The following is a 27,232-nucleotide window of genomic DNA, read 5'->3' on the forward strand; positions in this document are numbered from 1 at the left end:
TCTGTTTCAGCCATTCTGCTTTAGCTTGTCCTGCACTTTCCATCCACTTCGCCGGGCTGAGTGGCTCAGACGGTTAAGGCGCTGGCCTTCTGACCCCAACTTGGCAGGTTCGATCCTGGCTCAGTCCGGTGGTATTTGAAGGTGCTCAAATACGACAGCCTCGTGTCGGTAGATTTACTGGCACGTAAAAGAACTCCTGCGGGACTAAATTCCGGCACCTCGGCGTCTCCGAAGACCGTAAAAGTAGTTAGTGGGACGTAAAACAAATAACATTATTATTATTATTATTATTATTATTATTATTATTATTATTATTATTATTATTATTATTATTATTCCATCCACTTCATTCATTAATCGCCTGTGTTCTTTCCTGCCTTCCTCATTTTTTGCATTCTTGTACTTTCGTCGACCAGAGGTACATGCAGTAAAGAGGTACAGGATAAATAAGGACTGAAGTTCGTAGATGAATTTACGCGTATGAAATGTGTTCTGTAGTGGGATCTTGATAAATTAATTTAATCTGCGATAACGAGTAAGAATAAATGGTAGATACTTGGAAAACGATTTTTAGGCTCACATTTTAATAGTTTCGAAGTAATAATGTAGATGGAGAAAAAGTCACAGCATGAGCTGCAAATAGATAGTTGCGGAGGCACTTTGTTCATTCACAGTCTTACAGACGCCACCGGTAGGCAGAGGGTCTAACGGTCTATAGTCAGGATAAATGCATATTTGTACGTATATTACACTTACATCGCGCCTGTTAGAGCATAGGACGAAAATAATTTTTAAATTCTATACGCTTTTATTTTGCTTATACAAGCATCGCCTTTCCAAATCCCTGTTCGACCTTGGTGTAACTCAGGTTCTTCTTCTAATTTAATAACACACTCAACATTCCTTCCAACACTAATTTCCAGGGGAAGATAAATAGATTGAAGAGAGACCTGAAATTGAGAGATGCTGTTAAATAGATATTAATGCAATCCTACTGGTGAGGGAGGCAGATGCATACCGTACTTGTCTTGAGAGGCGATTAAAACATTTATTCCCGAGAAGTTCTCAACTAGGGAGCACGTTTTTGTGACCACGGTGCTGTTAGTTCAGTCTGGAATTATTCAAGATTACTTGTGTCCCTTAACTTCATCTTTCCTGTCCTTTCCTATTCAACAACCTACCATTCGGTTGAATTCTAATGACTCTAACTGACATATTCGAAGACACTAAGCAGTTAAATGAAAGCAGCCAAGTCAAGGCGATAAATGAGTACTCAGTTCACACAAGGAAACGTTGTTTCGTTTTCTTGTCAAGAAATTAAGACATTTAGTAGTTAGGCTTCAACCTCCAAGGAAATATATGGCTCAGATTCAACGCAACCTTCAAGAGAAATTAGTATCCGATTCATTCATCGGGGAAAAGGTAGCCTGAGCAGTCTCATTTAGTGCCGAAGTTACGAACCGAAGAAACATTTAGATTCCGCTGCTGGCACTACGGTGTATGGGTAGTGTGCCTGCCTCTTACAAGGAGGCTCCGGGTTCTATTCCCGGTCAGGTCTTGGACTTTTACCTGAATCTGAGGCATGGTTCTAGGTCCACTCAATCTAAGTGATTAAAATTGAGGATCTATCTGACAGTGAGATAGCGGCCCCGGTCTAGAAAGCCACGAATAATCTCTGAGAGGGTACGCCGTGCTGACCACATGACGCATCGTACTCTGCAGGCCTTCGAGCTGAGCAGCGGTCACCTGGTAGGCCATGTCCCTTTGGGGTTGTTGTGCCATGGGGCTTGGTTAGTTTTACATTACACTCCTCCAAGGACCTTCATAGCGTGCATTTAGATGGCTGTGCTTGGCCAAGTTGATAATAATCCATATTTTAAAAACGTACAGTGGATACGCTCTTAACCGTTTAACTCGGGACCGGACCTTTTGATGGATAACGAAACGGCCGGTTAAAGTGACGATATTAAAACAAATGAGCTATCGAATTTAATTTAAGGTATTTTATTGTGTTTAAACGAGATTTCTAAACATTTTAGACTTTAAGATTTTAATTTCAGTAAGGTGAGGGTTATTCTGCCCGAAGGCAGGTCCGAACCTCCGCAGAGGTGTTCCTGAGCCGGAGTTTACATGCGGTAGGGTGGCCAGTTCCTTTCCGCTCCTCCATTCCCTTACCCCCCACCAACAGCGCGCGGCAACCCATCCAACTCCTGACCACGCCCAATGCTGCTTAACTTCGGAGATATCACGGGATCCGGTGTTTCAACACGGCTACGACCGTTGGCAAGGGAATTGAGCCAACGGCACGTGGTGTTCACAAGCGGTCACCCATCCAATTACTGACCACGCCCAATGTTGCTTAACTGGGGTGATCGGACGAGAACCGGTGTATTCAACATGGTATGGCCGTTGGCTTAATTTTAGTAATATACAGTATTTGTATATTACAAATAATTTAAAGATGAAACATTAATATAAGTTTACAGAACGTATGTAGCCTAACCAACGAGATGATATGAAATATCAGATTCAGTTCATGGTCAAATATGGTAACCAACGGCTGTACTTTTCACTTCATAACACAGTCCCGCACTAAAAAGAGTAAACTTAAAAAAATAAGTTCATTTACTTTCTTCTTCCTCTTCTATTTTTGGTTTAGCCTTTGTCCCTCATAGAGGGTCCATTGTACTGCAAAAAACTCGCTACAACACACGATCTTCAACGTCGCTACCTGTTACTCTGAGTCTGATCGTATCCTCTTTGACAACATCCAGCCGCCGTTCCTTTCTCCGTCCCCTTAGGGTGAAAACATGCCAAGTGCCTCGTTATGGATGTCTACATCGCTGCTAAAACGAAAGGATTGAACTGAGTGAAACTGTGCACACCCAAGACGTCTCGCTACCTCGCTGTCCGGATGACTGTCGCGATGAAATGAAATGGCGTATGGCTTTTAGCGTCGGGAGTGTCCGAGGACAAGTTCGGCTCGCCAGGTGCAAGTCTTATGATTTGACTCCCGTAGGTGACCTACGCGTCGTGATGAGGATGAAAGGATGATGAAGACGACACATACACCCAGCCCTCGTGCCAGAGAAATTAACCAATGATGGTTAAAATTCTCGACCCTCGCGGGAATCGAACCCGGTACCCCTGTGACCAAAGGCCAGTACGCTAACCATTAGCCATGGAGCCGGACGACTGTCTCGATGAAATGAAACGGCGTATGGCTTTTAGTGCCGGGAGTGTCCGAAGACATGTTCGGCTCGCCAGGTGCAGGTCTTTCGAGTTAACCCACGTAGGCGACCTGCGCGTCGTGATGAGGAAGAAATGATGATGAAGACAACACATACACCCAGCCCCCGTGCCATTGGAATTAACCAATTGAGGTTAAAATCCCCGACCCGGCCGGGAATCGAACCCGGGACCCTCTGAACCGAAGGCCAGTACGCTGACCGTTCAGCCAACGATGCCTTGCAGCGATACAAATTATTTTCTTTCATATGGATACTGGCCGCGATGACAGCGAGATGGACTGCGCTCAGACTGGTGCAGTCAAGGTCACCTCTCCGTCGTTACAGCGTATAGCGCACGCATTTCACTTGACTGTGTTGTCTTGGTGTTGAAGACTATGAAGTAATGGGATACGCAACGAACCCGAATATCGGAATAAGGAATAATAACAACGTAGATTTTCTACAAAAATAAAATAATAGCTTATGAGCTGGGAATTGCAGGTAGATAAGTGCGCGTCTTTATTATACAGTTATGCACACATGACAAAATGCAAATAACATCTATTTGCAAGGGATAAAAATGACAGCAGAATACAATTCAGCATCCTGTAAGGAGCCCCAAATGAAACGTAACTGCACATTACTCTTTGCTTGTCTGCAATGTTCAGTTCATGCTCTAGGAAATACGTTTCGAAGCGTTCTCTAATGAATCCTTGAACGATTGTGTGATCTAATCATAGACATTTTACATTATGCTGGAATGTGAACGAGGTCCATACATTCAAGGGCATACATAACTCTCCTTATTAATAGTGAGATTATAATACAACAATTTCGACCACTCGATAGAACAAAATAAAACTGTTTGAGACTGAAGCTGAATGCAAGTTGTTTCATCGCGTTCTGCGGCTGACAGTGATAGCGATATATCTGGCGGCTCACTCGGCATGTTTGTGACATCGACAGCGCGAGCGACATCCACAGCGATAGCATAAGCGACACTTTCGGAAGGTTTCACCTGTAGAGTTTGAGGCTTGAGGTAAGCAGACATTCGCCCAGAAATCCAGTATCTTGCCGCCATTTAATCCAGGTAGAACTTATCCTCTATTGGGTGCCTGTTACGTTGCTGCGGTCAGATGTGAGATACGATCCAAGGTAGCACCTCCACCCCTTGGAGTAACTCCCCCGCCGGATTTCCGAGTGACAGTTCCAAGTCTGAAATATTGAGGAAGGTTTTTGCATTCCGTCGTTGCGATAGGCCTTATAAAAACCTCTCACCGTCACATAAATTACAAACTATTAGAAACTATAATACCAATACAGTGAACTCAAAGCACGGAATTTAATTTACAAGTTGCAATTTACAATCTACAAGTTGGTGTTTGAAAACTAGCTTCGTTATGCCTTTGTATGGGCCATTCCATTTTGGACACTTACAAATTCGTATTGAACCGATCACTGGCCTTGAGTAAAGCCGCGAAATCTGGCCAAGTCTTGGCTAACTCAACAGGCCAGGAACTCGCAACTAAAAGAAAACCCCGTACTGTCAACAACTTATTCATAGGATTGGCCGGTTAACTCTAGGCCGGTTAATAGAACGTTTAGTGTATGTGGGAATGTAAGCTACTGCTACTCACCCAAGCCGCTGCTGTGTATTTCTTTGTCGTTATTGACAGTAAATTACCGTTCGTAGGAAGTATTCCTGTTTGCTTGTGAACTAGTATTTTAGCCTCTATATGTCAGTACACGGAGTGGTGGATGGGAAGTGTCAGCTGTTTGAATGTCGAGTACTGGAGAGCCCAATTGATTCGCCAAAGGATAAAGTGGATCAGAGCTTTCTTGTGAAGTGCAGATAGAAGGGAATTGTTGTTTTGATGGGACAAGTGATCAACGTCCGAACGTTGCTCTGATTGAAAATGAATAATTATTACCATAAACATGGATTGACATTGGAGGTAACCACATATGTACCTTTCTTAAAGTGTAACATTTACGTTTAAAACGAGTAGGAACATAAAAATAAAAATAAATTAATTTTCTCCAACATTGATTCAGTAATTTCCTATTTGAATTGCTTTATTCTTATTGAAAGCATCGTAGTAGAATCATGAATTCTGCTTTGCAGTTGACTCCTAACAGCCCATCCAGCTCCGTTGTATAGGGGTAGTGTGCATACCACTTATCTGAAGGCTACGGATTCTATTCTCGACCATGTTAGCGATTTTTACTTGGATCTGAGGGATGGTTCGAGGTCCATTATATGGGAATAATTATCTAACAGTAAGATTGAGGTACCGGTCTGGTTAGCGAGAACTACGGTCGGAGGATTCATTCCACGCATTAAGCGTCACCTGGTCTTCGGGCTGAGACTTAAGCTCAGTAGTGCAGCTGTAGCTGTAGAGCCGTAGCGTCAGATTGGTGGCTCCTAACAGCCTGAATGATGGTAAAAGTTCATGAAAATATACCTTTATATCTTGATCAAGGAACGTCCTTCTTTTTATAATTTGCTTTTCATCGCACCGACGCGGATAGGACTTATGGCGACGATGGTGTAGGGAGGGACTAGGAGTGGGAAGGAAGCGGCCGTTCTGCTGTGAAAATGGGAAAGCACGGAAAACCATTTTCAGGGCTGCCGACAGTGGGGTTCGAACCCAGTATCTCCCGGATGCAAGCTCACAACTGCGCGCCCTAATCGCACGGCGAACTCGCCAGGCATTTAATATTTAAATACTTCATTATTTTTAAATACGTGTAAGGACATGGGCGTCACAGCACAGATTTAGTACCGGTTTTGGGGAATATTTTTAAATTCTTTAAGCACCGAGCTCGATAGCTGCAGTCGCTTAACTGCGGCCAGTGTCCAGACTGTACCTTAATTAAGGCCACGGACGCTTCCTTCCCAGTCCTAGCCCTTTCCTGTCCCATCGTCGCCATAAGACCTGTCTGTGTCGGTGCGACGTAAAGCAACTAGCAAAAAAAAAATTCTTTAAGCAGAAATGTAGCTTCTGAAATAGAAATATGGTTATGATATTCTTGATTATTGAACACGTTTGTAGGCAAAAGGAATTGCTGCGATGAGAAGTAGGATAGATGGTATAAACACACACTTTATAAATTATGTCTAATTAAATCATATAAAACAGAGCCCGACAGTAAGCAGAAATTTTCCTGCAGCTGATTCACATTTGTGGTTAAGGGGGTACCTTTTCTTGGGTATCCTGAACATTTTTGACCAATTTGTGTCGTTTCTTTGCCGAGCTACTCCCATGTTGCTTTGCCATTGTCACAGTAATACTATATTGTAAATCCAAGAGGAAAGTTACCACGAAGTCAGATGGTTTCGCAAGCAATTTCAAATGGACTTAAACATTCAGAAATATCATTATGCTAAATGGTATTAATGAGCTGGAAATTGTTAAATACTTAACATGCTTGTATTGTACCCTTTATGTTTAATAAAGCCATCCGACATAGAACGATATAATGTATACTAACGTGTGAAATCAACCTCATCCCTTACTTTGGTATGAAATGGCGTATGGCTTTTAGTGCCGGGAGTGTACGAGCAGATGTTCGGCTCACCAGATGCAGATGTTTTGATTTGATGCCCGTAGGTGACCTGTGCGTCGTGATGGGCATGAAATGGTGATGAGGAAACCACATACACCCAGCCACCGTGCCAGCGAACCTAACCACTGATGGTTAAAAAACCCAGCCCTGCCGGGAATCCTTTCGTTGGTCTCATTGCCACGACATGTACAGCTGCCTGGAGTGTTATATTTGGTTTTCTATTCTATGTTTGGTCGTATAGGTCTTCATGTTGAATTACTTTGTTCTCATTTTCTAATAAATGACATTGTCAAAGTAATACGTCACCTTGTAATATAAATAACAAAACCGACAACTTAGAATATTCAGAGATGGTATAAAACAATTTATATTTTCAGTGGTTTAACGTCGCACTAGCACATTGAAGATTTTGGGCGACGCGAGGATCGGAAAGAAGTGGCTGTGACCTTCTTCAGAACTGCCGACGGTTGGCATTCGAACCTACCGTCTCCCGAATGCAAGCTCACAGCAGTTTATGTTAACCACTGATCAGACTGCATAAGGGGAAACTCCGTTATTTCCTGAATTAGACAAACGTATCATATTTTATTTCTTTTCGAACCATGGTTAAGGTGAGATCAGCATTGTTAGTATTTAAACCATACTATAAATCTATATAAAGAAAGTTGTAGTGGGTCCGCTGTCTGGAATTTCTTTTATTTTGTCATCCTTTGCGATTATTATAAATTTTTGTCAACTAAAGACCTTATGAGTAGATTTTGGCTTTCGTGTTTTTGTTTGTTTGTTTGTTCCACCATTACGGGTAAATGGATAGGTAGATCCTGACCTGAGTTAAAATTTATGGTTTGATCATACAGAGGAAAGTTTTGATATGCATGTGATTTTAATATCACTGAACAGACTTGGGGTTTATTAGAAGAAAATAAATTGATGTCACGTTTTCTCCAAAGTTATTGAAGTTCATTAAAATTTGCAGAGTATATGTGGAACTTTCTTTCATTTAAATCATTTTTGTTCTGTACATAATTTCTCTTACTTTTCAAATATTGGAATAAATTACTGGTTTCTACGGATTTCTGTTAAGTAGAGAGTGACGGACACCCCAGCAGACCGACATAATATATACCGGTTTTTATGGTAATGTCTCAGTCTGCTTGCCAGCAGGTAAGTAACTCAATGCCATTTTCAACATAATTCCTGTAAACTTCTGGCTGTTAGTTGGATAGAAGGCGAGAGAAGTGTCAATCTGCTATTCTGCGGGATATTTGCAGAAAACCGTTGGAGGTTACTGTCGTCTTCGAATAGCGCTAAACATGGTTGTTAATATTTGAACATTACCGCGGAGTATAGCCCACTATTTCACACTTAAGGTGTTCCCTGGCATTTGTTATGTTTTTTACTGTACTTCTCCTCTATTTCCGTTTTCTGATTTAATTTCCTTCCTCTGCCTTGCCTGTTAATAATTAAGTAATAACACCATCAATCACCTTCTTACGGGAATACTCTAGAAAACGTTCTCCTAAATTTCTCCTCTGTTTCCCATTAAAATATTCGTAATATGCTTATAATTAGTGAAGGACATTTAGTTTCTCCAATAAATCCACATGGTATTTACATACTTAACCTCTCTGCTTCCCATAGATATTATCTGATCTTCAATTATTTTCAACTTTCCAGTTACATGTATTAATTTCTTCATGTGTATTGGAGTGCTAATTCCGAAACTTGGGCTCTCTTTTCCTTGAGAGATATCACGCACTATTTCCTTCGTGCATGTTTTTCTTCGCAGCCTATGATGTCGCTGATCAAATCACATAACGTACCCTAACTAGAAGTTATTTAAAGACAGTGAGTAGACTGCGCCTTCTGCTAAAATCAGAGATACCTTTGTAAAAATGTCGTTCTTTCTTCTCGGTGTAACAGTACCACAGGAATCTCAAAAATCTATCTGCTGAGGAAATACAGAATTCTGTAGAAATGCCTTTATTACGTCAGCAACAAATCTCCAACGTCTTTCTCTAAACCATAAGATCACTGAGGAAATAAGCGCTATTAAATCGGGCCCATTCTCGACGCTGATACATCAAAGACATGTCGAATACGGTTAGTTGTGCTTGTCTCCTTCACGACAACACAATGTGATAGGTAACGTACATTAGGCATCTTATCACTGCACCCCCACTGAGTGAACCAGAAGTTTCCTACGACGAATACGATATGTTGTTGTGTTAGACAAGTCCCGTGTTATTCTTCTCGCATGACCACGGCAGATCTGGGCACGATGAGCGCCGAGGAACGAATAGCCGGTTAAACACAACACATACACAGGCAGAAATGTAACGAAAAATGAAAAAAAAATAATCAGTGAAAGCTCAAATCAACCAGAGGTAACGGGGTATACATAAATACCTACCAAAGATGTTCACTTGGACCGGGTCGGAAATGATTAGAGACGAACTCATTAACTGAACTCAAGCACATTAAATTAAAAGGTTATAATTTAAAAGGCTACCCCTCCTATTCCTACAATAATAACGCGGATTAGAAAAACAAAAGAGTTTATTAAATAATAATTAAATCAATATAGTAGATGGCCACACGAAAATCAGGAAGAAATAAAATAAGAAAAAGGAAAACAGGCCCAGATGGAAACAATACTTGAGCTCAATAACTATTCACTATACTCATAGCATCGCGCCTCCTCATTTTGTGAATCAGCCAAGAAGTTCAACCATACATAGATTGCAATTAATTAGAAAATAACAAAAGTAATTGTTACCTGGGAACAAAATACAATGAATCCGAGACGCAGAGCTCAGCCCAAAGTAACATTTTCTTAGATATCCATATTAACAGACGCGTCTTTGCTGATCGCGATACACAGCCATTCAATGGGATGGCACTCATCAATGGTTTCCAACGAACTCAAGAAAAGGACGAATGATAAAATATGGCCGGACAAAAACCAAGGAACAGAATTAGCACGCAGGCATGGTTCCGGGATCAGAGATAAAGAAGGCGTTGCTAAAGGAACATATACAAACTCCCCAAAAATACCACGGCCCAAAAAGCAAACTAAGAACAAACGACACAACTGGGCATATCTTACATTCGAACACTCGCACAATAGGTAAAAAGGGGTCCAAGAAACAGGGAAAGCTTAAAAGATAACAGTGGTAAAAGGGACCCAAATGTAGAAGCATGGTTCATAAATAATATCCCACAAGGATATTCAAGGCCAAACCCACACACGATTGGAGGCCCAAATCACATCATCAATAAGTCTCTCGTATACATTTCAAATGTCAAAACAGCGCAATCTATGTACAGGCCCTTCCAAAACACGACAAGATAGTGGTGATTTCGGAGAGCAATTTGGCACATGAATAATAACAATGAGACTTCCACATGTGAACCGTAGAATAAAATGGACGTAACACACGGCCAAGGAGAAACAGAGCTCATTCACGCAAAACAGACACTCAATTACAGTAAGAAGCAAATCAGTGTACCGAATTGTGATACAGAGAATAACATAGCTAATATAAATAATGTTTCATGGGCAACACCAGAAAGAACAAATCGGGCCACCAAATAATTAAATACCAATGGAGAGCAAGAAATAGTGACCAACCACAACACCACGGGGCGAAGTAAAACAAACATTATCCACGAGGCCAACTTTAAATGACAGAATGAAAAATCAAAAGAAAGTGTAGATACGTTACCTTAAATAAGCCATACATAACGAAATAAATAATGTCTGAAAACGTTTAAAACATTGTGGCGCTTGACATAACCCTCCACCAAGATAAAAAGCTTATAAGAAGAGCCATAGAGGAAACTAGATAGACAAGATGTGGATCAAACATAATCAATTCACAGGACGCCAAACGCGGCATCTGTGATCTCCTTGGGCTAAGTTTTCTTGTACAATAAATCTCAATGAGTCGTCCATGATACCTACGTCAATGAGTACACAAGTAGCAGAGGGCAAGCAGTTCATCCGTAAACCGAACCATATAAAAACAGAGGTGGCCCGGATATGGCACATCACTTTCGGGTACTTTATCTACTATTTCCTCTCCTTGGCATTATCGAAGAACGTAGTCATAATCTTGAAGCAATCCTTCTAAGTGTAGCTTCCTAGTTACAAAATATAATCTTCTCTCAAAACTAATTAGGATGTTCGTCAACCCATGGCAGCTGAATTTCATATCGCCTATTGTTATTGACTGTAAGTCTTTAGAAAGTGTCTTTGTGTCGCTAGAGTCCTTTCCTCCTTTGGCCTTTGCTCACAAGTTTCTGACATTCCTATTGTGTCCAACCGCCACAACAGTAACACATCAGCCTCTTGAACGAACATGTAGGTCACCAAAGCGGCCAAGTTTGTGTTGACAGACCGTTATGGTATCTTCCCCATGAAAATACAACCTAGAATTGCCCTGTGAGAAACTTCTCTCCTATATCAGCAGAAATACAAACTCTAGTAGGACCAGGTTGTTCTTCAAAGTCTGTTAAAACAATGTCATGCTCAGATAGCTCCTTCAGCCCAGGTCCAGACGTTACGTGAGAAACATCAGCACATATAATTGGTTGATACTTCAAAATTACACCTATAAGAATCATCCATGGTGGCAAGATCATCTCGACACCGCTTATGTTTACGTTTTCCTGATCTTAACGCATCAAGTATGGAATGTAGAATCGTTGCTTATTCCAAAGTTTCATAAGATATTTTTGCTGCCAAAGACTCGAGATCAGAATGCTTTTAGAGATCCTGAATCAAATACTGCACGTACAGTCCTTTCGCTTCCTGATCCTTTTATCTAACCATAGCATTTCGTAAAAACACATGTGAGCAGCTTGGTAGAAGCTCAGACATTATCTTGTTGTTTAGTTATACACTCCTCCAGTGTTTTTTAAGACGTTGTACCTTTATCTTTACTGTTTACTGTCAATTCAAGACGCATAGGAACCAAGTGCTTTCTGCCACACAAAGCAAATTTTACACTGGTTTTACACTTGTTAGCACGATGGCCCGGGTTTAAACAAGAATAACGACAACTCTTGTCGAACAAAATCTACGCTTGTCAAGCAATACCATACTTTGTGCAGCAAACATTCTGATCTGCGGTGTTTCTTGTCACAAAGGATGCACACCATCATTTTAGGACAGTCACCTGTCGATACTAAGCTAGCTGTAATTCGCACCTCTTCTGTGACTATCCTCACGCTTATACTCTGAGGTTTTAAGACCAAGTCCTGCCATTGGCAAACTAATCCTTTCTTTACTTTCTACCTCTGAAAGCATGATATTCATTAAGTTACCTAGAAGATCTTTCGGGGTCACCCCAAAATGATGAGAGCTGCGTTTTCATGCCCGCAACAAATCTTCTGGCATGCACGACTCTACAAATGGGTACAGCTTAGCAGTACATGTGCCTGTTCTTACGCCTAATGTCTCTAGTGCCCGCAAGTGTGTCTCAAGCTTATCAAACAAGGACTGCAATGAAACATTGCCCCTGTTGTGTTTTGTGTTTTGCAATACTGGTTTCAATAGTTCTCAAATATGTACTTCAACCAGAAGGTCTTCTCGTCCGAAACGAGGCTTGATACTTTTAATAACTTTTCCATAATTATCCCAAGTGGAAGGAAAACTTCAACTAACTACAGTGGCCTATAGTAGATACTGTGTCACTATCCTCGTGAATTTTACTGAACTGGCTCCAGAATAGCAGCCATTCTTTCATATCAACATCATTTAAAAATATATATTTGTGGAAGTTTGAATTTCCTCCGACATTCGTTACTAACCGAACTTATAACATCACAATCTCTCTGTTGATTATGTGCGATTACAATGAAAAAAATGAAATGTCGTATGGCTTTTAGTGCCGGGATATCCCACGACGGGTTCGGCTCGCCAGGTGCAGGTCTTTCTATTTGACTCCCGTAGGCGACCTGCGCGTCGTGATGAGGATGAAATAATGATGAAGACAACACATACACCCAGCCCCCGTACTATTGCAATTAACCAATTAAGGTTAAATTCCCCGACCCGGCCGAGAATCGAACCCGGGCCCTCTGAACCGAAGGCCAGTATGCTGACCGTTCAGCCAACGAGTCGGACTGCGATTAAGATTAATCTCATTTTAGTGAATTTACTCACGTATTCATATACTCCGAATCCAAGTCCTCTTCAGTTGCGTCTGCGCCCAACAAGAGATCCATAGTTTATCGGTCGGGTACGCGAAGTTCTGAAGTTTTCTGTTCTAGTACCTCGAAGGTAGTTTCGGCTTCCAATTCATTCTTTCTATCGACAATTAACAACTTGACAAGATGATTAAAACATGTCATAAATGCACGTCGGATTACAACATGATTCCTTCGTAATTTATCCATTGTCCTGTCACGGTCGCCAAATGTTACGAAGAATCTTAAATAAGCAGCATGCATCTTTCTTTGGTACTGTCTAATCTACAAATACACGCACATCAATGCGTGAAAAGGGGCTGTTCCTCTATGAAAAGAGGAAAATTGTAGGTTTGATTTGTTATACTTGTTTGTAAACTTCATTTCACGATCATCACTTGCCTGTGTCATATAACATACATATACATAGAAATTACCGATCAAATCGTCTGCGTGTTTTGGGTCTTGCTGATAGTTTGTTTTCCGGATATGGTGGGTTTGAACTTCACCCTTCGCATCTCGGAAGATGGTTTTTTATGTTTTCTCATTCTCACTGGGCTGCATATTTATTAGGGTCACGGTCTTTCCCTCTCCAGTCCAAGCCCTTTTCTATCGTCACCTGTATGGGTCGCTGAGACTTAAAACCAACACCAATAAAAATAATAATTAGATATTAATTATTTATGATAATTAAATGTTCTGCCGTGAAATGAATTTACATTTTGCCGAGGTAAGTGACCTTTTGTGTCTTACTTGTTTCAGGCAATAAATTGAGTAATGATAATCGTAATACTTATTATTACTACTCGTTCTTTATTCCATATGTCTGATAAATCTGGAATTTGTTCTTAAGTTTAGACCGTTTACAACTTCCCGAACGTTTTCTCTGAATGAAATTTATGATCCCGTTCTTTTGTCCGTTAAAGGAAAACAAACAATTTAGCAGCCACAGAAGGTAGCTTCAAATTTATATTATCCATTATCTAAATATGACCATCATGGAGATACACTCATGTTCATAAAAACCAGAACACCTTGAAAAACTAGAGATAGGAAGTTCATAGTTGCAAGACACGTTTATTAATATGTTCTGCAGAAACGGTTAGCATTTGAACCATGTCGGGCCTCAGGTTCAAGGTCCAGATCGATATCTCAGCGCACCATCACCACCTGGTAAAATGTGCCTGCGGCTCTCGTTGTTGCTGTAAACCGAAGGTAATGGATCAGTGTGACCTGAGCTGACGCGCAGGATGCCTCTCAGACGTATGCAGGAACTGTACCGTCAAATGAGTGAGTTTGAAAGTGCGCACATTGTTGGCATGAGAGAAGGTGATGCATATATCCGGGAAGTATTGCTGCTCGTGTGGGACGAAGTGTGTTGGCAGTGTACAGAATGGTTCACACAAGGCCGTAGAACACGACCAGACTCAGACCAACCCCACCCCCCGAGAAGATCGACACTTCATCTGAATGGCATAGAAGGACAGATCTGCGTACTCCTCGGCTCTGGCGCAACAGTAGAACAGTGCAACACATCGTACACTATCAGGAGTGGTAGCCCGTCGCCGTTTATTACGGTCTGGGTTACCGGCGCGTCGCCCACTTCTCCACCTATCTTTGACTAATGTGCATGAGCATGCTAGACTGCAATGGTGTATGTAACGACGTTATTAAGGACGGGAATGGCAGCAGATTGTGTATTCGGACGAATCCAGATTCTGTTTGTTTGAAAAAGATGACCACATTTTAGTTCGCCGCAGACAGGGAAGGAGGCATCGCATTGACGGCATTCGCACAACACATACAACGCCAACTTAAGGCCATATGGTGTGGGATGCTATTGGGTACAACCACAAATCACAGTTGGTGCGTGTCCAGGGCACTGTGACCGTGACACCCTGCGACCCGTAGCCATACCCTTTCTGCACGACACCCCAGACGCCACATTTCAGCACGACAATGCGCGACTATATGTTGCAGCAAGAACACGTGCCTTCTTGTTGCTACGGGATGTCAGACTGTTGCCCTAGCCCGGCCGATCACCGGACTTGTCGCCAATAGAAAATGTGTGCGATATGGTGAAATGACGAGTGCGGCGCTGCGACCCAATGCCAACCACCAAAGATGAACTGTGGAACCAGGTGAATGCAGCACGGATGGCTATACCCCAGGACGCCAATCGCGCCTTATGCGCGTCGATGCCATAAAGCACGAAGCATGGAATAAGTTATCAGTGCCCATGGAGAACGCAACAGGTCACATGCTGAACCTAGGTGACTGAAATGCTGGGTCCTGTGAATATGAACTTCCTATCTCTAGTCTTTCAAGGTGTTTTGTTTTTCATGAACACGACTGTATAACACAAACCACCCACTCACGGGGAGGTACAATTAACTGTTTCCGTTTGATTCTTTTATACTCACGAGATAATTTAATACAGGTCTCTTGAGTTGCTTCGGTGTCCGTACGGTGCTAGTGTATCTTCGAAAGAATTAATGGTAAGTCAATGAAGGAACTTCAATGTTTGTCAAAAGCCATGTTACAGCCGGAGATTCCAAATGGAGAGTTTCAACTGATCAACACATGATCATTTTAAAATTATATTTTGGAGGCTGATATTTTGAACAATTTAAAGGATACTCGCCTCAAAGGAAAACAAAAATTAAGTTAGCAAATTAAAATTGTGGATCTTTGGTGGTAATAATAATAATGGGGTCTGGCCTCCGGAGAGGCCTGGTGCAGGTATTTGTCTACTAGACGACCTATTAGACGACCTGCTTGTCTTTGAGGATGAGGGCCTTACCTAGGATGTTTTCTAATGTTGAATACGCCACACACACTCAGCCCCAAAGCCATTGGAATTAACCAATTCAGCCAACGAGCCGGACATATTTGGTGGTAGTGTGTTGTGTATAATTGAAGATATGATCGTAATAATCCTCAACACTGTCTTCAGTCCAGATCTAACCCGCTATTCTAAGATAAGGAGGGCAATAGCTAACCTGATGTGCCACTAAGTTTGGTCCCCTTAAATAATGACTTAGAATGTTGTAATAGTATAAATTAAGTTTTCTGAATAAATGCATGATATGAAAGTATGAAGAATGGAACAAGTTATCAGTGCCCATGGAGAACACAACAGGACACATGCTGAACCTAGGTGACTGAAATGCTAATCGCTTCCGCAGAACGTGTCCTGTGAATATGAACTTCCTATCTCTAGGCAATGGTTTTCAGAACTGATTGATTTTAATATAATTGTGTTAAAATTCACACACTAGTGAAAAAATATGTGCCGAATTATGTGCCAGTAAAGTAATGAATTTCTCAATAAAAATTTAATAAAGGTATAATATTCGATATTCAGTGCTTTTACTCCAATTAATATGACTTGTTTCATATTTTAGGTGAGTGTGATGCCATGGTTACCTTCAATACGTAATCTCTACCTGATGATTGCAGAGAGGGTATCAAATGCACAATTGATTTCCAACATACCACCGACGAAGTTTTCCTTAGACTTCAGGAGAAGACAGTGATATAAGGTAAGACAGAAGAAAAAATGAAGTACGTTTTTCCAGTTGCGAACTAAAGTTCACCGTACCGTGGGACTGTACACTTCATACCGTTCCACGAAGCAACATCAGCATTGGTGACAGTGAAACGTTGAGATTCTAGATAACAATATTATCAAATTATTATAACGATAACATTCTTTCACTTTTTCGACTTGAAAATACTCATTTCAGTTTATGATGAGCCTTCTTGAAATCTAGTTACACACTCAAATAACTCCACTGAAGTTTGTGTGGCCGTAGGTAAACTGGTAAATTCATGGCAGTGCTTTAGTAACCGCACCACTGACCATATGAGCTACTCTTCAATAGACATTGGGTACTATTCAAATGCACCAATCATACCTCAGTCATCAACGAGACAGACGTAAGTTAGTTCTGTGATAAGGGGAAAATATATAAGTGCTGTATCAATTAGGAAATGGCAGCAGACTGAGCTTAATAATTTAAGTTTAGGTTATATCATTAATATTTGCTAATGTAGGATTTCTTAATATCAATTTTAAAGCAGGGGCATAGCAGGGTGGGCGGGTAGAACCCTCCCCATGGAAATGTTACAAAAATAAAATGAACACAAACTGACAAAAAATATTAAATTAAATAAACATTCAGAGATATAATTGCAGTACCAACAAATCTGTAATTCACTTATATCAGTGTCCTTGTAATGGCAACTCATGCAAGCACCTTCATTGTGTTCTACCATAATGTTGCAACTATAAAATCCCTCCTGACTACTCCCGTAATTAACCGTGTGTTCAGTGTGTTATCATGGAAAACTGAAAATGATGTGTGAAAAAATCAACTGCATAAATATATAATTAAGTAAAAATACAATTCACAGTTGTAATAATGTTATTTTCTTCAACTCTTGATAATTTAGGCTATTTCGGAGCCTTTAAATTTGGAATTTGTCTGTTGAACGTTTCCAATTACCTTGTATGATAACATTTCAATTGTCAAAAATACTAGTCATCCATCACAATGACAATTATTTTTACACATATCATCCCTTGACTGATTAATTAATCACTCCATTGCCGATGATGTTCCAACTCGTCATCTCTTCCGTATGATTACCGTAGAAAGCTACGCACTGCCCCAAGAATCTCAGTGCCACCAGCTTCCTTAAGTTCTACAGCATTGTTCACAGTTCTATAACATTTATTTAATCTTATTTCTCTGCCCTGCATGATACTAATCTTATAACCAAAACAAGCCTTATATTTACAGCATATTCTTCACACTGATTTTAAGTTTCCTGTAGTCCGTCCTTTTTATAGTGCACCCTTTAGGCTGACGGGTGCAACAGCAATTGCTGTTAAAGTTGAGTATCAACATAAACCAGTTCTTAAGTAAGGTTCCTTTCTTGGTAACTTTACACTCTAGGTTTGTTTTCTTGCCTCGGACTCAGCGAGGGATCCCATCTCTACTGCCTCAGGGACAGTGTTCTGGAGCTTGAGACATTTGGTCGGGAATGAAACTGGTAAGGAGGACCAGTACCTCACCCAGCCGGCCTCACCTGCTATGCTGAACAAGTGGCTTGTGGTCATGGGATGCACGGGACGATTAAGGGATAGGCAAGGAAGAGGGAAGGAAGTGGCCATGATCTTACATTAGGCACCATCCCGGTATTTTCCTGAGGAAGAAGTTGGAAACTACAGAAAACCATTTCGAGTATAGCTTAGGTGGGAATCGAACTCCGTCTATTCAGTTGACCTCCAGAGGCTATGTTACCCCGTTCTAGCCCTCGTACCACTTTTCAAATTTCGTTGCGGAGCTAGAAGTCGAACCCAGGCCTCCGGAGGTGGCAGATAATCACATTAACCATTACAACACCGAGGCTAACGAGTAAGGATTCAATGAGTTTCAATAGCCTGAGTGTACTTGGCAATCCATTTGTGGACTTTGTGTCGCGTTCCTATCGTAGGCTCTGAATGGACCAACTGAACAGTTCGCGAGTTGGAATTGATTGCCTTTGATGAAGTTACTCGATACTCTCGATGTTGTAAACGTGAAGTGGAAGGTAGAATTTGATTTGTAGTTGGCATCCAAACACATCAGCAACACAGCAAAATAACATCATCGTATTATGTTCATAGAAAGCCGATCCGATACCATGCATTTATTCAGAAAACTTAATTTATACTCTTACAACATTCTAAGTCATTGTTTACGGGGACCAAGCATAGTGGCACATCAGGTTAGCTATTGGTCTCCTTATCTTAGAATAGCGGGTTAGATCTCGACTGAAGACAGTGTTGAGGATTATTATGATCTTTCAGAAGAAAGTTGATACATAAGAACAGTGCTTATTTTTTCTGGAAGAAAAGGTGCGGGTACTCACCACATACGTGCTATTACAGGTCCTACCAAAAATTTAAGGACACCTGCCATTCCATGGACATGATTTTTCTCCTTAAACTTTTGGTCACAGGCATACGATTTTCTACACAGAACTAGAACGTATTTAGAGAAACATTTGCTGAAATTTTCATTACACTCTTCGTTTTGAAGTTATTGCCTTTTTATTTTATAATAATTGGAAAGAAAATAGCTATTTTTAATACATGAGGAGATATGGACAGCGCAGTGCGGGGATTACATTAATAATTATTGTTGTGGAGAAACCCAGATTCCTGTAGAATATTCATAATTTTAATAGAGCAAAAGAATATGTTTCCATTTAAAAAATCCCCCGTTTTAAAGCTCGTAATAGAACCACAGAAAGAGGTGATTAAACAAAAATTCCTTGACTTTGGATGGACAGGAGAACCCTCAAGCTAGTGTGAATAACCCACCATAACATAACACACAAACGATCTCGGTAGCTTTATTGGTCTATTGTCGTGCCAAGGTCAAGCAATGACTTCTTTCTGTGGTGCTCCCCTAAATTTGTTCTATTTCTGTGTAGAAAATCGTCCGCCTGAGAACAAGGGCAGGAATCATGTTCATGAAATATACAGGTGTCCTTACACTTTTGGTAGGACTTGTAGAACAACTTCCATAGATCTAACAATCTCTCCGATGTAGACTGCCCTCGTCGTCCTCATGCAGTGCTTCTCCTGCAGAAGCAATGTTTTGCAAAACTGTCCAACGTTTTGGCCAATCAGTAATATAATGTTCTTTCCTTTGATCCAGTGGATTGTTGGTCTTCGTGATCTTCTTCATCACTTGTATTTTCGGTACTGGTTTTGTATTTTACAGGATAACATGTAGTTTTGACAGTTTTCTCAAAGACATCAAGTTATTTACTCATTTTGAACAGAGATTACATTGATTTAACTTACTGTGGATTAATTCAAAACTCACATGAACTGGACCTGCCTATCTCTGACGCTGGAAACAATCGGAAGTGTACAGAACTTCTTGTATACCGCTGCATTGCCAACCAGTGAAGCCTATGAAATATGTAAGTATAATACAAATTCGCGAGAATCAGAAATGAAAATTCAATTCATGAACACAGTACTATCTGATGGAATATTTATGATAAATTTCTCTGTTAGTAAATACGAGTAGCCAATTGTTGCTTTAACATGAGAAAAAAGGTGTATCGGCAGAAAAAGCACTGAATAAGAATATTACGAATGAACAAAGCACAAGGTAAATAAGCAAATAAGCAAATGATACTGAACCCTTGAACTTACCGTTCAATCGTCTGCCTCGGCTGCTTCGGTAGAGCAATATCGTATTCTTGGATCTTGGAGTTGTTGGGAGTTATTTTTGTCATTTCACCTCACGATATGGTTCAGAGGAGACCATAACTACTTCAAATGAGGAGCAAAAATGTCCAATAAAATATATATTCAATGTAAATAACGATAATTTGTTTATTAAATAGGCAAGAAAAGTCAGTTAAATTTTGCACAACATGTTATAACGCAGTCAGTGGTAAAGTTATATTGAAATTGTTTATAATTGTCTTCAAAGAATGAAAACGCAATGCAAAATTTGAGGACAGCACAAACCCGAAAAAAAAATAGAAAACCTAAAAATGGGGAAAAATTGATACAAACGATAACCGAGAGTTAACCCACACGATGCGTGGAAAATCTGACCTTCAACAAGCAGAATTCCAGATTTACATTATTTAAGGTTATCCACCAGTCGACTATCCTCTCGGATATTGGAGCATCCCCCGAATGGATCCTTAATCGAACCAAATCGACTATCAGTAGCTTTGGATAGGTTGCGAAATATTACTTGAAAGCATGGTGTTCATTACAAGTTTAACAGCAATTGTCACAATCAAAACTCAAATTCCACCATGTACTGTCATTTTGTGACACCCTTAAGTTACACAGGAATCCCGATACTGAAACATGCACCACCACAAACGGATGTTCAGAAGGTACCAACAACACTTGACCCTTTGGGATCTTACGTTCCATCGTTCTGAAGGAACAAAACTGCGAAATGCAGGACAATATTAATTCATCGTGCAATTAGAAGAAGCGCAAAACACTCAAGTTAAAGAAAAGTGATAAATTACTTGAAAATGTTCTTACTAAACCAACTTTCAGGTTACAAAACAATTACATCGTTACAATACAAGTGCACACTATAAAACAAAAACAAGAAATATTTCCAATTTTTTATAACTACGACTACAATTACAAATCTGTCTACCGCCAGGCTGAGTTGCTCAGACGGTTGAGGTGCTGGCCTTCTGACCCCAACTTGGCAGGTTCGATCTTGGCTCAATCCGGTGGTATTTGAAGGTGCTCAAATACGCCACCCTTGTGTCGGTAGATTTACTAGCACCTAAATGAACTCCTGCGGGACTAAATTCTGGCTCCTCGCGTCTCCGGAAAGCGTAAAAGTAGTTAGTGGGACGTAAAGCAAGTAACATTATTAAATCTGTCTACCTATTCTTGTCATATTAAACCAAACTACAAGTGATCAGTAGATCAGCGTCTCACGTAAATAATGTGAATAGCGAAAAATGAAATTAAATTGTATTAACAGATGACGAATCGAAACCGCATTCGTAGTGAAAATCCTACATAAATCAACTCAGTGTCAACACACGTCATTATCATAATATACCGGAAAGAAACAAATATAAACGAAAGTTCATCGAACTTGAACACACGCGGCTATGTGTTAGTGATCAGTCTCTATTAGCCAGGCTTCCTCGTGGGACAACCCTTAGATTCATGCCGCTACTGATGCAACGCTATTATGGCAGCACCTTCAGGCTAGTAAGAATTATGCTGAAACATGGCCTAAATAGTACCTGCTAATATTTTCCACACTAGTATCCACTACTGCAAACACTAGCGTCGTTCAAGTCAATTCGCAAAAATGCCTAACCTATGACATGCTAAGTACAGACGACGTCCTAACCTGTCGTTGAGTCAACGTTACAGTGTCTACTCATCCGTAAGTTATATAATACACCCAGCATCCTAAATCTATCGTTTAGCCAACGTTATGGTATCTACACATCATTTATTGCGCCGGGCGAAATAAAAAATTTAACACAATGTTCGGATATTTAAATCTGATCCTCGTTGAAACTGTAACATATGAAGTGAAATTCGCTACAAAAATGAACTCGAATCTGGAAAGATGAATATGTCTCTTTCATACAAAGAAAAAGGGAAATCGAAATTAAACAACATGTTCGAATAGTTTAATCTATTTCACATTATAATTTAGACACATGCGGTGAATTTCGCTAAAAAATAAAGTGAAATCTCGTTTGATATTACGTAATATCACTAAAAACCATAATCACTACTATCACAATATTCACGGCATAACTCGAATGTGAGGTTGCAACTGACCTACATTCTCAACACTCCAAACAGGAATCACCATGAACTGTCCAGTGAAGTAACTTCTCATCAACCTAAGCAAGATAAATTCTCATTCTAATAAAATTCATTTTCACACCCTTCCTGTTTCCAGTCAGCGATAAATTCGTCTCGTAATGATACAGAATAGAATTCAAATTACGATTTTAAAGTATTGTCTTGACCGTGTGTCAGAATGTATTTTGTTCATGTTGTCGGCTATCATAAATTCACTTTGCTGGTATCAAATAGAACCGTCACATAGACTTAACAGCCGTTACCTACGGTCTTACATAAAATAGTAATCATGGGAGAACATTAACTTGTACTTAAAATAGGCGTTACAACGTGCTCATTTGTATTTGACAACCCTTACATTCTTCAATCGGCCTGGATTGCTAGAGGACATCGCTCCTCTTATACAGCCTGTCTCAGAAATATTACACATCACTTATACACCATGTCACAAAAATTCCTCTCCGTCGAACTACAAGGCCTCTTATCCTCCGCGTCGTGCTCATAAAATATAGGCTTACTGTGCATTTAACATTTCCTAGTTATTCTCATAATATTTCATTTCCATTACAATCCATTTTCTTCTCGCTTGAAGCTTTTCTTCAGTACAAGCGGTCTCATGACCAAACAACTTTATAATGATCTCACAGTTAACTTGTCGAAATTTTTCCAGACCTCAGGACCAAAATATCATGCCGTAATTTTCTATGTCACCAATACACGGTGACACAAAATTTAAATTGCCCAAAATGCCAAACTTTATCATAATTCACTGGATATCGATATAACCAGCAAGTCTCGCTTACCTAACTGCTTAACGCATTATTATCTCAATTTTATCCCGACGTGAATATCATTTTTATTATTATTTTTGGATATGTCATTTCATGACTTTATCACACTCATAACGGTTGTTTTATCGTTATCATTATTGTAACTTTTACCGGGTCGAGTATTATTTAATTTATATTTAACTTTACTTTTATTTCATTTTATTTTTTAAAGAAATTTAAACACAGTTTAAAGTCCCTGACCGAAATAACAGACAATTCCCCTCCATAATGGAATAACGACAAGACACTTCATCGTCATCGCAACATACTTAATTACACTCGCCACATATACAACGCGATGTTATGATTCATAAATTAATTAATTTAAAGAGACATGCATTTATATCTCTAACTACAAAAACATAATATTTAAATTAGACAGACCTGTAATCGTGTCGTTTGGCGTGGCATTATCTCGGCTTCATCTTACGCCAGCCACCTCTGGACTTAGCCCCTCATAGTTGCAGGACACATTCTTCGATAAAATAATACCTTATAAACACACTGATTATGTACTTCTCTTGAAGCAACACACAATAATTTATTTTATTAAACTTGACAATAAATTTTATTCTGTACACATATACAACAATTAAACCGCTTAACCTCGTGTCGAGAATTCAACATGAAGTTCGCGGAAATTTCCAACTGCTTTCCTCCAGGTGTTCCACAGATGTGAATGGTCGTGAGACAAAAGCTTATCTCTGCCAGACTACAACAGTTCTCCCTTACCTATAGTCAATATAACCTTGTCCGCGATCATTCAAAGAGCTATCTATGAATATTCTGTCTCCCTACGCAGTAGTTCAGGAATCCTAAAATTATTTACCCTGCGATTTTTCCCCGACCGGGGTAGATGTCGTAACTACAATGTTTCAGTATCTAATTTGTCTTCGTTCACCAATAGCACTTGGCAAAATATTCATCCCTGAAGCCAACTAACTTTAGAGATTCTTTAAGTCTACTTCGCCTACTTTAAGTTTTCTTCTTAATGTCGCCTGACGTAGGTTCACCCTCTCGGACAACTGAATGATGACTGACTCTCTTGGTTGAGGAGGGGTATTTACACCTTCTGTAGTTACGCTTTACTTGGTGTTATCTGCTGTTGTTCAATCATTCCATTTCATAACCTCTGGACCGAGTTCTTTGAGACTCACCCCAGAGATTCCAAATATTTTTCCGGTCATGAAGGTGGCTAACTTCAGTAGCTAATAAAAGACATCGGCGCGAGATATAGACGGAATTTTTCGAATTACCTATCAATGTGACCAACGCTCTAATGCTCATATACACAGTTCAAGTTGTTTCCGACAACCCTCAGGCCCCGATTTCAAGTAGTTAGCGCCCTGGGCAAAGAATATTTAGCCGCCTGCCCCTCTGCTCGTTCAAAAAATAATTGTTTACAAATTAAATATTAGAGTTTTCAAGATTATGAGTGTTAAAACAGCACATTATGCAAATGCAGTTAATTCTCATAATTAATGTTACCAAGCCAAATAAAGATAACAGCCAAATAAGAATGAGGCTGTTTTTATTTTTATTTAAAAAGCCGTTGGTTCAGTTTGATAGTTTGTATGCAAGTAAATAATTTTAGAAATAAGACACGTTTTCTTCATAAAATTTAAATATATAGATTAAATTCAGGTTTTAAAGTTAGAATAGTTTAGAGTGTTTTATATAGTCTAATAAAATAATTGGAATGTAAAAGTAATTTGTGTATAATGAAGTTAAGATTAATTCACGCAGGCCGTAATTACTCGATCCGCCGGCCGCCGCCCCTCAAAAACTGGCGCCCTGAGCAAATGCCCAGTCCGCCCATTTGTAATTCGGTCCCTGACCACCCTGTATATGCGTGTCTATAATCTTCCTAGGTAACCTACCGTCCTCCATTCACTTCAAGGAACGCGATTTAAATCAACCATAATTTGATATTATGTTATATGTGATTGCCTCATCTCGTCATCACCCTGGTGTGAATCAAGGAAACCGGAAACATTTAAATTAATGATGGCCAAGAAAATATTTGTGTGATCTATTTCAAGACCTTGGACATTAAAGGTCATGGTTGGTGTGAAATTACTTTTCAACAAAGTACACAAAATTTTCTAGAAGTTTGCACGTGGTAAGCGGTTTAAAAAATTAATGTAATTCAGAAAGACAAATATTGGAACCGCAAATAACAAAATAGAGTTAAAATAAACTGTTATATGTGTGCCATGTTTCAAAATTCAGTGGTTCTATTTGCAAAGTGATTGCTGGTACCTACGCATGAGGTGATAGAATTGGTTTAGCCGTGTGGCTGACATACTTTTCCCGCACTCAGGTGTCACTGAAATGTCATGTGTCTGCTGCAGACAAGAGCAGGCAATACTTTCGCCATTAATTGAAACTTTCAATTTATTGCTAGAAATATTACATTCCCATTCGTTTAACGAACAAAAGTGACTGATTAAAATTCCGTTTCTTAACTGAAGTGACTTAACATCCATTATACACGATGAATCATATATATGTGCTTCAGTACTACAGTGTACCTCTCCCGATGAGTTCTTTCTCTCTTCATGTATTAAAGAGTCTGAATTAAATGGGAAATATCATTTGAAGGAGGAACTTTCCTTCTTATTTCAACAAACAGATTTTAAACTTTCAATTTCTGGATTATATTCCCCGTCAAATTTACCTTTAAATTATCCTTTCCTCTTCATAATAAAGGAATATGCAGCAGGTGGGAAATAGTATAGAACAGCAAGAACAGGTGGAAATAAATTAACGTTTAATGCATCCAATTCTAAGCGGAAAATTTGGATTGAACAATCTTCGTACGTACGTGAGTAGTTCATCAGAAGTATGATATTAAATATTTAGCTCTAAAAATATCCGTAATTACTTGAAATTTAAGCTTTCTTCAATATACGTGAGACACTTACAATTAAAATGATAGAAATTCATTATCACTTTTAGGAGAAAATGACAGCGTCTTCATCCTGGAATTCCGCGCCAAGTAGACGCTGTGTATTGTTGGACTTGTCTCTCCTCTGTAATGAAATTAACATTTTAAAGTCTAATGAACGTTATTCTTCGATTACTAGATGGAGAGATAGAGAGATACCGGTAAAGCTTTTATTAGTGGTTAAGTTAAGGCTCAGGGTCCTCTCTTACACTTAACCACTTGATGAGTATATATTGACGTAACTTACAATTACAAATGCAAATAACACAAATAATATTAACAGCAATAACAGAATCCTTAATTTTAAAAAAGATAAATAAAGTAAACTTAAATGACGTAATTACAATAATTCGTTCATTCATCTCATAAATTCGTTAATTCGTTCTTTCAACAATGTTATCCAGCAAGTCAGAGAGATCTACTCGCAAGCCATTTTATACCTGTGGTATAGACTTGAGATCGTAGTCAAATGTCTGATATCGCTTGAACATATACATGCTATGTGTTTAATTCCTGCTTAAGGGTTTCCCGATTGGCATTTACAGATCGGGCGTTCTAAAACAAAATTTCAATCATCAGTATTGCAAGTGAATACACTGATTATTATTATTTCACGTATTGTTTATAAATGTATGTTACCAAATGATGGGGTCCAATTTTATTAATTATGGCCATGACGATGTCAGAAGATCTGTTCTATCAGTTGTTTGTTGTTGGGAAGTAGACTTTTTGGTATGGTATGGGGTTTTGCGGGTATGGTGGATAAGGTTTATGTGTGATAGGTGTGACTGGAAGATATTGTGGAATATAAATACGCTCTGAAATGGAATGATACGGTGGAGGGGCGAGTTGGTATATTTATTGGTTTAGAGCACGGAGCGCACCTGTTGGCCGTGATCATTACGGCACCAAATCTGTATGGTCTGAAACGTGGTTAGCCGGCTCGAGTCAAGTTGGTCGAAAATGTTTTCACCAGCAGAGTAATGGTCAGTAGGGTAGGAGAGATGGTGGCACACACTTGTGTGTCAAAAGCCTGCATTCAATTCCCTGCCTGTCCGCA

General features: G+C 39.7%; 1 non-coding gene across 1 annotated transcript; it reads right to left on the minus strand.

Moving 5' to 3' along the window:
• Positions 1-2,295: 2,295 nt before the first annotated feature.
• LOC136859439 (5S ribosomal RNA) lies at positions 2,296-2,414 on the minus strand. The gene has a single exon (XR_010859002.2). It is a non-coding gene; the product is annotated as a 5S ribosomal RNA (ribosomal RNA).
• Positions 2,415-27,232: the final 24,818 nt, after the last annotated feature.

Source organism: Anabrus simplex, chromosome 1 (genome assembly GCF_040414725.1).
Source record: "Anabrus simplex isolate iqAnaSimp1 chromosome 1, ASM4041472v1, whole genome shotgun sequence".
In the NCBI taxonomy this organism is placed as follows: Eukaryota; Metazoa; Arthropoda; class Insecta; order Orthoptera; family Tettigoniidae; genus Anabrus; species Anabrus simplex.